Source organism: Passer domesticus, chromosome 2, assembly GCF_036417665.1.
Source record: "Passer domesticus isolate bPasDom1 chromosome 2, bPasDom1.hap1, whole genome shotgun sequence".
Classification (NCBI taxonomy): Eukaryota; Metazoa; Chordata; class Aves; order Passeriformes; family Passeridae; genus Passer; species Passer domesticus.
Window position 1 is genome coordinate 73,819,507 of NC_087475.1, and position 12,149 is coordinate 73,831,655.

Here is a 12,149-nt window from a genome sequence, read left to right on the forward strand (position 1 = left end):
TAACATTCTCTTAAAATTCTGTCCAGGTAAAAAGTCATGGCTGTTTCTTTGTACAACTTTTCACTAAGTGGTCTGGCTTATTCCTTTATTCTTCCCACATCCAGGCACAGGCTTAGTTTTGACAGGTTAGAGACTGAAGCCAAACAATTGTGGGTAACAATCAATAGAGATCCTTGTTGAGGTCACAATCATAAAACTGTATCACTAGGAAATAAAAACAGAGGATGTAGACATTAAAATTAATGTTTGTGAAATATGTGCCAAAAACTAATTTATTAGGCAAGTAACCCTGGTTCAGTTTTACTGATAATTTGTTTATATTACACAGCATTCCTTCACTTACAGTTGTGACATATCACTTATTTCTTTAGGACTATTCCAGCAAGTAGAAGACCATATTAAGTTCTAACAGGACCTCTGGGACACAAAACACTCTCTAAATACTTTGAATTCATTTGCCTTTAAAAGCATAAAATAAATCATGAACTAATCAGACTCTTCATTGAATTTTGCCTGTAAACCATACAGTTTCCTTAACTTACCAACCTTTTCCAGCAATTCTTTTCCAATTGTACAAATGCAGCAGCAAATCAAGCACCGTAACTGTTTCTAAAATGCAGTAAAAAAAATCCTTAGAATGTTAAAACTATAAGTATATATTGTCACATCTCTTTTAATACCTGTGTATATTTGCAATAGGAAAAGCCACACAGCCAGAGAATATTAATAAGAGAAGAAAAAAGTCCTCACTATCATTCACACATATGGAGAATCAATTTTTCTTTTGACCGATGATGTCACCTTCCTAGAACAAAGTGCTGAGGAGGGCCAAGGAATGATGGAATAACTCATCTTGTAGTCTTCCTAATTTTTCAGTGGTTTGGTTTGTAAGATTTGTAATTGTTTTTATTCCACAGGTACCTGAAACAGACACAAAAGCTCATTTTAGGAAAGAAAACCATCAAAAAAGTCAGAATTTCACAGGTTTCAGATTGAGGTATTCAAGCAAACGTGCCTGTCTCAGTTTTCTGTGCAGCAACACTGCCAGGTGAGTGTGTTGCCCTGCATAGCCCCAGTGAGTCAAGGAGCAGGGCTGAGGATGTGGAGTTGTAACACACTGTTCAGTGAGGATACAGCACAACAATATAAAAGGTGTGGGGCCTCAAGAAAGGAACATGATTATTAAAAAACAAATGGCCAGCCCATCCTGCATGTGGTCTGCACTCCTAAACCTGCTAGCAAAAACATAAGAAAGTCATGCAATGAAAACTGTGTGTGGCCCAACAGAATCAGAAAGGGGAAAGACTAGAAAAGATTACCCAAAAGAGGGAACACAGCAGCCATAAAACATGGTAGTTGAAATGCAAACAGAAAAATAAGAGAGCTACAGAAGAAATAATTGTACCTGGAAAAGGGGGATAACAAAAAGCTGAAAAGCAAGAATACAGTCAGGAAACTAGTAGGAACACTTGATGACCAACATGTCAAAAGGTCATTTACAGATGATGAAGCCAGAGTGATAAAGATCAGGGAATTTTCTGCATCAGTCTTAAAACAAAAGACCATGAGCAGATTCTTTGCAAATAGGTGAGCAGAGCTAGATCGGGTTGAGATGAAGAGATGGGGTATAGCAGATTAAACAAGAAAACCACATCCTATCCAGTAGTGAGATTGGGATAACACTGATTTGGGTGTGCTGAAGGGCTCCAATGCACAATTAGGGGGCTGTGGGCCAAGGTGTATGAGTTGTTATTACAAACAGCTGCTTGCTAGAGACCTTGTGGATTTTCAGTGGAACTTTATCCACTAAAGGGCTCCAAAAAGGCACTATCAGTCAGTGCCTCTGACTTCCAACCCTGGTAAGGTGGCAAACCCTGATGCAGAACAGGATCGTTTCACCACATGGGTAAACATTATATTTTGGGGAAACTCAGTGGAGCCTCTGACTCAGTTCCTGTTGGAGAGGAACAACCAGTGGTGCTCTGGGAGGGTGGTAAAGGGAGCATGCTGATAAAGGCTGCATTCTTATTTGTTTATAGCAAGTGTAGGTTTGCAAAAAAAGTTTGTGATAAAGTTACACACTGAAGGTTGTGAAAGAAGTTATGTTGCTATGGGACTGGAAATAGGTCCTTTTTGGACTGAGAGCTGGTTGAAGGATTGGAAACAAACCATAATTCCTAATGGTAATTTTCCAAATTCTAAATATCAAGATTTTTCAAAACAGAAAGTATTTCTTTACAAGGTAGGAAGAATTTCTTCATGGAAAGGATTGTCAAGCGCTGGAAAAGGCTGCCCAGGGAAGTGGTGGAGTCACCATCCCAGGATGTATTTAAAAGACATGTAGGTGTGGCACTTGGGGAAATGGTTTAGTGGCAGTGCTGGGTTAATGGCCAGATGCAATGATCTTGAATGTCTTATCCAACTTAAATGATTTTATGATTTTAAGTGAGTAGTAATTTTTCCTTTTTATTACTTAGTTGTCCCAGGAGGTTGCAGAGCTGCTTAAATAGAGGAGATTCAAATAGAAATTAAGCAGATTTATAGGCAACGGGTTCAAAATAAGTACTAAGGGGGAAAGACAGGTATTTACCCTTTGACATACCTCATCTAGATTAGGAATTGATAGCAGATGATGGGGAAGTAGGATAGGAAAGGACCATAGAAAGCAGCCAGGTGTCAGTGCTCTTGAAATAGCTTCTCCTATTGCTGTTATTGTGGTCTTTTTCCCTAGAAAAAGTCAGAATTCTGAAAAAAGAAATATAGCTTGTTAAAAATACCTGTGTTTCTAATCTCACCCAAGAACTGAGGGCTATGAGGAGGGGAGTTTATGTTTTTAATGGAAGGAGGCATGCCAATCACATATAAATGAACACAAGCAAAAATGGGAGACATCTGTAGTAAATCTAACTACTCCTCAGGTACAAGTCTGACACCTGAAGCCCTCAGTGAAAATGTCAATGTAGACCCCATGCTGGCATCATAAAACATCAGCTGGGATTACAGATGGCACACAGCCAACAGAGTGAAATATCCTTCAGTTTTTGTGTAGAACAAAACTTTTCTCTACCAGGGCTTTGTCTTGACAATTAAAGGAAATCCAGCAGAAAAGGATGTTTGGCTTTATCCCACTTTGTCCCTTCCTTCCCTGTCTTGGCTTCATCTCTGCTGTGTCCTAATCCGTCCTGGTAGTCTTCTATCCCAGGAACCCCCTGGGGCAGATTGCTTCCAGGCAGCATGTGGGAGTACCTGTGGAGATCAGGCTTGTGTGTGGAAACCCTATTGTCCAAGTGTAACACAGAGAAGTTGCTTTCACCACCTGGAGCTCCTGCCTTAGCAGCCTCTCCCTCCTTCACCCTATCCACCTCAGTGGGTACTCTTCAAGGCATCATCTCCATCTGTACAAATCCCAGAGCTGACCTGGCACTCACCTCCCACAAACTCACCTGCTGAGTGTTTTAAGATTCATTGTTGGTACTTGCTTCTGACATTAGGTACATCAGAAAATCTTGCCTTAAAACACATTTTGAAGTTAAAGCTGTTTTTCCGATTTGTTGTTCCCAAAGGATTTCCCCCATTCCAGGTGTTCTCTGATTTCTACTGGAAGAAGGATTAACACCTGGACTAATGGCTGGGGGATGCCCCTTGATGTAACAGTGTTGAGAACCAGATGTTATTTGCACTTTCACTGCTGTACGTGCAGCCCTAAAGCATGAAAGTTGTTCACAGAGACACTGCCCAGTCTTCCCAACTCAGCATGGATTGTGTAATTCAGCTCTGCTGGAAACCTCTAACTGGAGACTTTAAATTATTTTCCTCTAGAGAAAAATGCAGGCACTAGTGGCTCAAAGTTCTTCCACTGTGACTTCTGTGTCTGTTTCTGAGTGTGAATTGTTGCACATAGATATTTGCTGGGCAATGTGTGGTCAGATGGGTTTACAGCAGATAAACGTGTGCCTTTCAATATGCTAAATTTAATTATATGTTATATATTTTTTCTTTTCATATCTTGATCTGAGGATTATTAAATTGATATTAGAAAAGACTTCACTGCAAATGTTATCTTTATGGCTCTTTGTTCAGGATGCCTTAATGATTGAGAAGAGGAAAGAAAATGGAATGAAGGCATTCTGTCAAAATTTGTTTAGTTGCTATAAACCTCCATATACTGTTGGGAGACTTGGTAAAAGTTCTTAGAAAACCAGTAGGAACTTAGAAAATGTTGGAATGTGTTTAGGAGACACTCTTCTTGTCCAGAAGACTCCTAAAATCTTGACAGAACAGAAAACTGTTTGACAGCTCCTATTTTGGAAGCTGAGAGATCTGGAGGTGGTTTGCTGGATTAGAATGTGCAGCAACAGCATTAATGCAGAGCCTGGCTTATCTTCACAGCAGCAGAGGCTATTTGTAAAATCACACTATCAGCACTAGCATAAAGACAGCTTAGAAGGGCTTCAAATATTCTGTGAAAAAAACCCCACCATTAATTCATATTCAAAAGGAGCTGCTCCACTGCTGATATAAAGGATGGAATCTGTCTTTGGGATGGGAACTGTGATGAAGCACTTTCTGGGACCATGTCTTCATCTTCACAAGGGTTTTATGAGAGCCTGCTGATTCTTATAGATGCTCCAGAAATACTAACTGAAGAAGACCTCTGCATCCTGTTTTGTTCTGAATCATTTTGGAGCAACTCAGGGGACCATGACAAGTCCTTGATGGTTCAAACTCTCTTCTTAGGTGTCTGGAGGCAGGTTCTGACTTTGGGTTGCTGAGATACTTGTGATGAGTGTGTAGAGCTGATCTTGCCAGGCACTGAACATCCTGGAGGGAGCCAGAAATGAGTGGCTGTGGTTACTCCAGCAATATGGAGTAAGCATAGAACTGGTTCCTTTAGCAAAATTACTCGACTGTTTAAACCCAAAATCAGACCTCTTTCTGGACTAAAACAGTGTGCCCTACTTTGGGCATCTCCCACCCCAAAGGTCTTACAAGAAGGATCTTATACATGCCCATAAAATAATCGTGGTTTTGTTGCTGCAGCATATATGGGGAGAGATTTTGTAAGAGATGGGGGGCAGGACCTGGGGAATGAGGACTGTGAGGTGAAAGGGATGTGAATTCTAGGTCATTTTAAGCTTATGGGGGAAGTGAATTGAGGATTCTTCTCAAGAGAGATCAGATTGCTGGGCAGTAAGCACTTTAGTGGGCTATCCTCCACAGCCAGGGGCCCATGAGAAACAAGGCTGTCATTAGGGCACCTGGCAGAGGGGCAGGTCCCAGGGACATAGGCCAGGTTTTTCTGATCACTCATTACAGCCTTGCTTGAGGAGAAGGTTCTAAAGCACTTTCCTGAGTCTCATCCTTTATCCTCCTGCGTGTCCAGGATGAGCAAGATGAATATTCTGAACAGGTTTCACCTGGTCCTTTCCTGAGACCAGCAGTAGTAGCAATTCTCATGGTATATTTTTCATCATCAAAGTGATAATTAAACCTAACTGGGAGAATCACCTCTTTGAGGGCAGCACGTCCAGGTACATGCCAAGCCACGGGAGGATCAGCATCCACCAGCTTCCCTTGCATCTTCCAGTGGTAGAAGTGCTGTCCAAGTGGCCTTTCCCAGCCCTTCATCCCCTCTTCTGCCAAGGGGAGAATGCCACATCCCCTCCCAGTGTTGTGTCAACCCCCCTCAAACCACCACACACCTCACTTGAACTCCTTTCAACCTGCTGCCCTGGAGGTTTAATAAAGGTAATGACACTTGTCTGCCCCAGGCCACCCCTGTAAGTCAGCAAGAGTGCTCTGATCTTGTAAATCACACTGTAAATTGCCTACATATCTCTCAGATTTTGTCAGTTTATTTGTTTCAGTTTTCCTCTGCAGCTTGCAGCTGGTGCTGGACAAGGGAGACCAGATTAGACCGGCCCAACCGTGGATTTCAGCCAGCATGGCAAATCTGGAATAATTTATCTTTTTTCTTTTTTTCCCCCCAAGTAGAGCAGCAGCAAGTTTGCTTTTGAGCCAGCACCTCACAGTCCCTTGTGACAATCACAGATACAAAAATCACGTGAGGTTGCTTGGTAACACTCAAATGTAAGTACTGCACATGTCCCAAGGACTGCACTGTATTTAATCAAAAGTTACAAATACTATATAAACACACCAAATTCAAGGGAATCTGCTAATAATTCAACAGAGCAACAACAATATGCTGCTCATAAATTTTAAACTCTCTACATATTAAACAGGAACTGCTGACAACATAGCACTTACCATAAAATCTGTAAAAATGGGGAAAAATATAATTCTCTGGCCATTGATAAATCAAAGACATGAAACCTATGGAGTAAACCCAAGAAAGAGTGAAGGAAGTCTGCCAGAATCAAAGAAAACAGCATCCAAATTAACCCAAGCAAGATCCAGACTCAAGCTATAGCCACAGATCAAAACATTCCTGTGTATATAAACATCCTGCCATGGGGGCTGATCAACATCTCACATTAGTAATACTATATTCCCCGAGAAGGGCTTTCAAGGCACACATCAGCACAAAAGATGTGAAGTTCAAAGCCAACAATAAGAAAACAATTAGAAACAGAAATCTCCTGCTCAAGGACTCCACCAAGAATGGCAATCTCTTTTATTAGCACAATAATCCCTGCAGTGGCAAAGAACACTTAGAGAAGTCAGAGAAGAGACAAAATAGTCTGCAAAAATTAGAATAACAATACGCTGGTGTACAATATTTTATATGTTCATAGTGGGAAACAAACTTCAAGAGCTCCTTTACCCAAATTTCCTTTGTTTCCTAAATTTCTGCTGCAGCTGTTAGAAAAAATATCCCATTGTACCTGTGATGGTGCTAATCACAAATTGTTAAAATAAACATTGTCTTTAAAATAAAACAATGCAGCAGCTGTGCTGCTGGATCAAGTTCATCCCTCTTTCTGTTTTCTGACACCTTCCCCAAGAAGAGGGCTTTACCTGCCCCATCCAAGATTTGCCACCATTACTGCTGTTGCTCCAGTTACTTCAGGCAATGCTGGAATTAGCTTGTCTTTTCCAATATTTACTCTTTCTGTTATTGTTTTTGTTTCCTTGGCAAATGTAACTTTAATGAATTGGCACTGAAGACCCACCAAAGACAGATGTTTTCTCAGAGGTTCCTTGTGCAGTAATACAGTCCAGGGAGTACAGAGAGGAGTGTTCCACTGAGAACAGTTTAACCACAGGTGAGACTTCCCTCCCAGGGAGGTACCCAGAGACTGCCTGGAGTGGGACAGGTTTACCTCATCTGAGCAGTGGCCTTGAGAGCCCACCTCCTCGTGCTTTTGTTGAAATGCTGCATCCACAGTGCTTCGTTTAGTTAGGGAAGGCAATTAAATGGGAAGGCTTATTTGGGGATAATCAATCATCCCCAAATATTCCATATCTTTCCTATCAGCACTTTGATGTGCTGGGTCATATGAACGTTGGAGAACTTTGGCTAAGATACAAGAGCAGATTTTTACTGTTCAAAACTGTTTCTTCAGAAATATTGAACAAGAGGAAAGCAAGTAGTGGAGGAGGTATCTCTACCAGAGCAGAGAGTCCCCTTGGTGATTTCCGTGGGTGAACACTGTCCCATTGCTGATGGCCACTGTACCTGTCGCTCCTGCCCTGTGCTCAACAGCCTGAGAGGGAGGGAAAGAATGGGTCTGGGAGGACCATGCTGCCCTTCATTTCACACCATAAGCTTTTACCTAATTTCATTTGAGAAAACACAAATCTCCCTGGAGTGGGCTGTCAGTGAGCTTGTTTGGGGAGGGGGTTATAGAGACATTGCCTTGGCCTAAAATCAGCTTCCCGCTCCTTATTTGCTCAAATCTTTGGCAGCCCCATGGAACATAAACCAAGCAACATTGTAGCTGTGCCTTATTGAAAACAAGTCATACAGAACGAAATGAACAAGTTTAAAAAGGGATAGGAGTGGTGATGTGTTCCAGACCTGGTCCTGATTGGCAGGTGGTTAATGGGAACCTTCCGAGGAGCCGTGCCAGGAAAGGTGCCCCAGGTATGGTCTCTGCAGCCATATAGCTTAGCAATAATTTCTCCAGCAGTTCTCTGAGGTTGTGAAATAAATATAGGCTCCAATAAAATAGATGGTGCTTGTATTTAATTATTACTGTGCTCAGAAAGACCTTGCACGGTGTCCAGAGGGCCATAAGGTGAACAAAGAAAGTGAAATGTAACCTGAAGAATATGATGCAGCTATGAATTTTGATTGATTAAATGGATGAGGGGAGGAAAAAAAATCAATGCAGGTCTTCCACTTTGGGATATGACTGTGAATACTTTACTCTTACACATCCTCCAAAGACACATGCCAAACAAATTCTCATGTGGGCAGTTTTATTTTTCACTGACTGCCCTCAAAACAAAGCCCATTCAATGAACTTCATCGCAATGCAAGATTTTTCCAGGGAACCTAGATCCCAAAAAAATCAGCCTGCTATAATTTCCAAGTACAAAACACAGATATCAGCTCTGGTTACAGATTCTGGGTTTGCTTCCAGGGTGATGAGAGTTGAGGTGGAGGTTTCTGCATTCAAATTGGGTGCTTCACCTAGTCTTCTGTGACATAATGACCTATGAAAGGAACAGTAAATTTGGGCAGTTGTGAATGAAGTGTGCTTAGATAATAGTGCTGACCAACAAGATACCTCTATGTCACAAATGTTTAGACAAACTCTGGTCTGTTAAAGGTTATTTCTGCTAAGAGGACAAAATTATCCCACCAAGAGGTTTTACTCTTGAATCATTCTGTTTACTTACTGAGACTGATGAAGCTCTGTTTCTCAAACAGAGAGAAATCAAATAGCAATTAACCATTAGTTTAATTTGCTCTTAGTTTCGAGTGTCTGCCAATCATCTCTCAGCCCCTCATCTCTAGAGGTCTCCATTTCAGTTTGTTCTGGGCTCTATAACCTTCCACCTTTTTTTGACATTGGCACAAACTTTTGGGGATAATGGCCAGTGACACTTCTTCATTAAACATTTTGGTTTAGAGAGTTGTGCCACAGAAGCCACTGTAATTTCAGCTATTTGAGAGCACTATGGAGTGCAGCTGTTCCTTCACAGTTTTGTGTGTGGATCTCAGCAGTTTGTAGCCCATCCATAACATTAATTCACTAGAAACGGCTGAATAACTATAATGAATTAGCCATAAACTTTGTCATCAGCCAAGGTGGCTGTGCAAGGACATTAACACAGAAGAAGAATTGGTAGCAATCACTAAAGTCAGAAACTGCATTGCAAATGACTGCATTGCTTGAGTAACTAAAACCAATGAAATATTTGGAAAGTCTCCTCAAGATGAGTCCAATTCCAAGCCCCACAGGCTTCTCAATCATAGGTTTCAAGTGGGATGAAAAGTTGAGTATTATAGATGGTATTCATTTTTTCATAACATTGTATAAACTAAATTTTAAAAAATGGACAGAGCTGATTTTGTTGGTTTTTACCTTAGAACTTAGTCCAAATACAGTAATTTGAAAAGTTATTTTCATTATTCTGTAATCATTTTGCCACTGACATTTACTTCTCTTACAATCTCTGTTGGGATTATGGTAGACAATAAAATTAAAATGTCAGCCTTCTATTTCACTGTGCCCTGTCTTTTTTATTAAAGGGAAATTAAACTGTAAGGAAACACATATTCTTCTAACAACCCTCTTTAGACACTGTTTTTGGTTAGAATAACAAATCATTTAGAAAAGGCCAAATCTGTTTGGGTGTTGTGGGGTTTTAATTGCACACCTTGAATGAACTGCTATGAATCAAATGGCACTGCAAGGGGAAGCAGCAGGTCTTGCAGCCAGGAGAGCACCATGTGAGACACTGCCTGGTCCTGCTGACATGGGCTGCTGGGGAGCCACTGCAGACTGCCTGGAGCTCTAGCACTTTATTTTGTCTGCAGCAGATGAAATGTAAAATTCCCTTTTGCAAGGAAGCCCTTGAAACTCAGGTCTGGTTTATTCGTTTGATGCTAAGCTGCTCTGAAGGGCAGTGGCTCACTGCTATGTGGAGCAGAGGAGGTCAGTGTGAAGGTCGTGCCTGGTTTGCAAGGCTGCCTGATGGGTTCACTGGGACCCACTAGTGACAGAGGCTCACAGTTGTGTCACTGCAGCATTGGTGGGATGAATACCAAGGGCACAGCCATCTCTGTGGGAGCGCTGACTGCTGGCCCAGCCATGTTCACATACAGCTGGAAATTTAAAAGCAGAACATGCCCAAGGGCAGGGTTCATCCCTGCAACAGAAGAGCTTTGAATTTTCAATAAACAAGGATGAAGCTGGGGACCAGAAAAGCTTATAGTGTGCAGGCCTTCTCCAAACCTTCAGAACTTGCACCTTTTCCACGCTCCCACCGAGCTTCTCACAAAGGCTGGCACCTGTGCCCATGTGTATGCCTGTGCAGCAGACAGGAGAACATGCTAGAGACTATGCTTGGAGTAATGGCAATAAATATTCATGAAGAAATGCTAAATTAGAGGATAGTAGAGGCCTGGTAAATGGAGACAGGAGAATACCACTTGGGAGAAGATGTACAATGCAGAACAGGGTCATTCATGTAAAGGCAAATGCTTTGGAGACAAAAGCATGAAGGTGAAAGAGAGTTGGAAGATGTGAGAATGCAGGTCTGCTATGGGAAATAATGGGGATCTGGGGAAGGGCATGTCTGGCTGCACCTCTCTTAGGAAATGAAATGGGCCAGGGAACATCCCTGAGCACAAAAATTTGCCTGTCTGTATTAGCCCCAGCTATTATCAAGAGTAGTTTTCAAACGGCCACAGCTTTGGAGGCTAAGAGATCTAACTTTAGATCACTCTGGGTCAGCTGGCCTTTGGTTCATTGTCCAGTACAGGGACAATAATTTTGTGAATGTTTTTAGATCATGTGCCATCTCAAGGGGCCCTGGGCATGACTGAAGTTCCTGCAGAGTCATAAAAAGGGTTGCCCTGCTTCATTAGACAGGCAATTTGGAGTCTAGTTACACTGCTCACATGATGTGGGTTGGGCTATCTTTGGAACATGAAGCCAGGTCTCAGGAAGCAGGGAACAAAGCCCCAGTAAGAGCACACACAGCAGTTCTGGTCCTTAGCACCTTTGCAGAGTGGTGCTTGGTGTGTGTGCAATAGATGTTTCATCAAAATTATGCCACAGTGGCTGACGTTATGTCCAAATAAGACCTGCTCCAAAGGACAGATTTTTCTGTTTAGATAATGTTGAAGAAGTCAAGTTGGAAAACAGAGGGACAAAGGCTGCAGGAGAATGAATAAGATAACCGAAGTCCAACATAAAAGTTTGTTCGGAGAGATGAGAGGAGGCACAGAAGAGCCCAAAGCCATCAAAGCACACACAGAGGAAACATCAAATAAGCTGAAGGCTCACCAAGGCGAGAACAGAATATGAAGCTCACTGGAGATCCTGGAGGCGGGCAGCCTCAACCATGCCATGTCGGCAGACACAGTAGTTTAGGGTGTCAGGAAAGGACCTGGAATAGGCCTTCCTTCCTTCCTTCCTTCCTTCCTTCCTTCCTTCCTTCCTTCCTTCCTTCCTTCCTTCCTTCCTTCCTTCCTTCCTTCCTTCCTTCCTTCCTTCCTTCCTTCCTTCCTTCCTTCCTTCCTTCCTTCCTTCCTTCCTTCCTTCCTTCCTTCCTTCCTTCCTTCCTTCCTTCCTTCCTTCCTTCCTTCCTTCCTTCCTTCCTTCCTTCCTTCCTTCCTTCCTTCCTTCCTTCCTTCCTTCCTTCCTTCCTTCCTTCCTTCCTTCCTTCCTTCCTTCCTTCCTTCCTTCCTTCCTTCCTTCCTTCCTTCCTTCCTTCCTTCCTTCCTTCCTTCCTTCCTTCCTTCCTTCCTTCCTTCCTTCCTTCCTTCCTTCCTTCCTTCCTTCCTTCCTTCCTTCCTTCCTTCCTTCCTTCCTTCCTTCCTTCCTTCCTTCCTTCCTTCCTTCCTTCCTTCCTTCCTTCCTTCCTTCCTTCCTTCCTTCCTTCCTTCCTTCCTTCCTTCCTTCCTTCCTTCCTTCCTTCCTTCCTTCCTTCCTTCCTTCCTTCCTTCCTTCCTTCCTTCCTTCCTTCCTTCCTTCCTTCCTTCCTTCCTTCCTTCCTTCCTTCCT

The 12,149-nt window shown here is 42.4% G+C and overlaps 1 long non-coding RNA gene across 1 annotated transcript; it reads right to left on the reverse strand.

Moving 5' to 3' along the window:
- Positions 1 to 226: 226 nt before the first annotated feature.
- On the reverse strand, positions 227 to 11,572 carry LOC135295518 (uncharacterized). Its single transcript, XR_010357645.1, has 3 exons — positions 11,430 to 11,572; positions 2,603 to 2,745; positions 227 to 921 (listed from the first exon to the last, which is right to left on the reverse strand). It is a non-coding gene; the product is annotated as an uncharacterized LOC135295518 (long non-coding RNA).
- Positions 11,573 to 12,149: the final 577 nt, after the last annotated feature.